Source organism: Arachis ipaensis, chromosome B03 (assembly GCF_000816755.2).
Source record: "Arachis ipaensis cultivar K30076 chromosome B03, Araip1.1, whole genome shotgun sequence".
Taxonomy (NCBI): domain Eukaryota; kingdom Viridiplantae; phylum Streptophyta; class Magnoliopsida; order Fabales; family Fabaceae; genus Arachis; species Arachis ipaensis.
Window position 1 is genome coordinate 17397429 of NC_029787.2, and position 4725 is coordinate 17402153.

Consider the following 4725-nt stretch of genomic DNA (forward strand, 5'->3'; position numbering starts at 1 on the left):
CAGATATATTTGCCATGTATTTTTCTTGAATTGTTTGAATTACAGTCCCCAGCTTCATATCTTCTCCTCTACTTAAGTTATTGGTGATTTTCTTAGCAATCCAATTGCTGGATGCAATACGGCCACTGTAGTTCCTCCCACAAGTGTGTTTGCTTTTCAATGTCTTCAGCCTAACATAGCCAGATTTTTCTACTTTACCTGCAAATGCCATCCATGGACACTCTCCGCCTAAACCCTTGCATTTGACTCTGCATCTAACCTAATTATTCTTGACATATCTGATGTCCCTCCCATTCAATAATGCATGTTCCTTAATAGCCTCCTTAAACTCAGCAATAGATTTAAACTCAGTCCCCAACCGAAAATCATAATCAACACTCATGTCAGCTTCATTATATCTAGGATACCTCTTTCTTCTTACGGGCTCATCAGAATCTCCATCAGAGCTGTCCAATGACTCTGTATCATAATCCGAAGAAATATCTCCAACATCAATTTCTGCTCCATCTTTAGTCACCCCTTCTGTGTTATTTTCAACACCAACTCCCACATCAACATTATTATCATCTGTTCCTAATGAGCCACTGTTACCACCGAAGGAATTTGGATGCTGACCTTGTTGGTTTTCTTCTTCAACATTAAAGACAAAATGATCCTCATGATCACCATCGTCAGCACTGTCATCAAATCTGTTATCTTCACTTGAAGAGTCTGATTGACTTACCACTTCTACTTCAACTAAATCATTACCACTGTACTCACCATCAGAGGGTATATAGTCCTCATCATTTGAGGTTATCTCAACCCCCATTTCCTTGTCTACATCCATTAACCGCATACACATGGCAGTGTTTAGTCTCTTGTTCCACTACAAACTTACCCATTCTCGTTGCATCTCCATCAGACTTCAACTCCCTAAGACCATCCTTCAATGCAACTACAGGTTCGTTCCACCAAATTTTAGCATTGCCTGTGTATCCAATTTCTTTTAGCGCTGCAACAATTTCTTGTAACGACCACTCATCTAACTCAAACTGCAACCCTTCCACTACCATTCCACCAAGGTATTCTTTCCCTCCTTTCCTGCTAACCATCTGACCACCATGGTAGAGATCAAGGGTAAACACAGAATCTCCCATCACTACTAGAAAAAACAAATTTATCAAAGAAACCCTAACTACAGTAGATACTCTAACCTCCACTGGAAAAAAAAAACCGGAATCAAACCATAACATTCAACTCACAGCTGTGAACGGACTGGGGGTTATGAACTCTTACCTGTTTTAGTGTTTCTCTATTGCACATTTCACTCTTCAGCTGCCAACAATGTCAATCAGAAAGCAACTCTATACAGTCCGAACCACACTCGATGATCAATTTCAACGATAGAAGGGAAGCATGAGCAGAGACATATTCTATTGGAGATGAAGCGCGAGGATAATGAAGGGTCTCAGTGGGGTTTTTGGTCATTACAAAAATTTGGAACTAAGAAATAACGAGCCTTTTGTCAGTCCAGCTTCTGCACGTGCAACTCACATGCTCAAGGGGCGAATATGCTGTCGAATATTCCGTTAAATCAAACGGAGTTTGACGGTAGGGACCCAATTACAAATTTTAATTTACTTCAAGGACCCAATTACAAACTTTTAAACTGTAGGGACCAATTTACAATTTCACTGAAAGTATAGGGACTAACTGTGTAATTTAACCAAGAATTAATTACAGCTCAATTTTCAAGATATACACCCAAATAAGAAAATAATACACCCAAACAATAACTAAATACACCCGAATATTATTCCTCACCTCTCTGTTGGGGGAATGGTTCAAATGGTGGCACAGGACTTGCTGATGTTGTCTGGGATGACGGCAGGCATAGTTGAATTAGAACTCTAAACAAGACAAAAATAAAACGTTAAGAAAGGCCTTTAAAATATATTATTAGAAGGTTGAAATTTAGTTGTAAAACTTACATATTAAGCGTTCCTCACCTCTCTGTTGGGGGAATGGTTCAAATGGTGGCACAGGACTTGCTGCTGTTGTCTGAGATGAAGGCAGGCATAGTAGAATTGGAACTCTAAACAAGACAAAAATAAAAAGTTAAGAAAGCCCTTTAAAATAGATGATTACAAGGTTGAAATTGAGTTGTAAAACTTATATGTTAAGTGGTTCAGAGGGCGATTAAAAAACGACCATCTGTTGTTGAGCTGGGTCATTGACCGATTCTTCTTCCCGACTCAACCTGAAATCCACCCAAATAATAACCAAATACACCCGAAAAGGCTCTTTTTTTTAAAGAACTTACGTAGTTGCAGATTTTTTTTTCTGTTTTTTTTTCTTGAATAAAACATTAAAGGGCTCTTTGTTCTAAAATAAATGTATACAGAATTAGAAGAATATGGTAAAAAAAGAATTTAAAAAATGGTATAAGAAAAAAATTATATGCTATCCAAAAGTATGTTTACACTGCTTTGATCCGTTTGTCCTTAAAACAAAGGATTAGTCTCGTTTGCTAAGTTCACCTCCAGCATTTTAAGTATAGAATAAACATCATTCAAAAAAAATACTATTTAGTTAAATTATGATATCAAAATTCTATCAAATAAAGCAAGAATAATAATCAGCAACCAAAACATCTTAAAAATGGTAATATACACCCAAATTCAACATATCCCTATGCAGCAGCCTCTTCGTTTGTTTTTTTCTTTTTTATTGTCTTGAAAATTCTTCTATTATTTCACTTCCAATTTCAGTTCTGACAGTACATTCAAAAGTACATGTTAACAAAATATAATTTTGATGATAAAGTGTAAGATAGCTTTAGAAAGTATCTTACACATCATAGGAATGAATTTCTTCTTCAAAAGACGAATCCTCAATTATTTGCTTTCTTTTTTTGGATTGCATCCTGAAAATAAAAAAATTATGAATCAGACAAATACAACAATATTAATGATGAAATACTCTCGAAAGCAGTGCATATTTTTTGGCAGGAGTTTGAATTTTTTCTTTGATTTTTGCTTTTTAATTGGCAACGATTCCTTACTCTTGAAATTAAATGAGAAACTCTCTGTTAATACATTAAATTTTGATAGAAACAAGAAAGAAAGTGATAATAATTTCAGAATCTTACTCACCATTGGATTCACTTTTGCTTTCTGAATTGGAATCCTCTAAAATCTACTTCCTCTTTCTGGATTCCTTTCTGGAAAGCAAACAATCATTAGGAAAAAATATCCTAAAACTGATAAAATACACCAAAAAATGTTACTTACTTTTTTGCCGTCTTTTTGGGTTGTTTCCTTCTAGGTTCCTCTGACTCAGAGAAAAAATTAACTTTAGTCTCTGATGGATCACTCTCAGATGATGACCATGCCTCTTCTTTTTCTTCTTTTTCTTTCATTTCTTTCAATTTCTTTTTTGTTTCTGCCTTCTTGACGATACCCTAAAACAGTAGAAATGTTAGTTTACAACATCTACGTAAATAAAATACACCCAAATTAGAGAATGTATTCTGATCACTACTTACCATATGACCATCTATCTCTGCTCTCATCCTTGCAACCATCAGCTCTTTATTCTAGTTGCTAATCCAGGGTAGTCCAAGATTTTTTTCTCCTTTTTTGTCTGTGTTTTTTGCCAGATAAAAATAAATTATCATCAAGGCAAAGAGGCAGCCGTCGATTATTTTTTCTTTTTCAGACGGTAATTTGTTATGTCTTTGATGATGAAATTCAGCACATAGGCTCCCCAGTTGCCCTCCGTTATTTTGTCCATCTCAAAAATTGGAGCTAGGTGCACAGGAGATACTTTGTTTATTGTTGTTGGCAACAAGAACGCCATCTGAATATAGAGGATGAAAATCCTCTTGAACATCAGGGCTCAGGCGATCTTGTTCGTTTTCAACACCGATACTCATCATGTCATCGGTCATATTCTTTAGAGTGTTCCCCTGGAACCTTCTAAAAATCAGTTTGTTCTCTTCAGAAAGTTTCTTATAACTCACTTTATCAGGAAATAGATCTCCTATAAAAAAGAAAACAATTTACACTCCAAATCACTTGAAATACACCCAAATATCACTCATATACACCTAAATTTATTACTTGATTACATGAGATCAGAATAAGATATTACGAAAAATATATTACAAAGAATGAAAGTATAGAGATTTTCTGTAATCAGTTACCTGATGCATTGAGACCTAGGGCAGCCCTTATTATTTTGGGTTTAACTTTAAAGGAACTATAGCTTGTTTTCAGTGTGTTTTTGCCCAATTTAAAGGAGTTAGCCAACTCTTTTAATAGTTTGTGAGGCACATTCATTGGTGGGATGTGCATGAGTCCACCAAAACCTAATTCACGAACGATCGCTTTCTTTGGCTCGCTCATCTTTTCAAATTTTTCACTCAATAATCTAGTGGCACACTTCAAGTCTTTTGTTTTTTTCGCATTGTATTTTTTTTGCATTGGTTCTTGGTTGTCATTTTTTCTGCAAGAAAAAGAAATACTGTCAATAGATAAAAAATACACCCAAATACCAGTCACGTACACCCAAATACCAGCCGCATACACCCAAATACAGTCCTATACACATTTTTTGTTTTTTCGATTAAACAAAACTAAATGAGTTTAAAATCATATTCAACTCAACCAAGCATGCATACAATGACACTACAATGTCAAGGACAATTAGAACATCACCAGTTACACTTAAATACTCTTA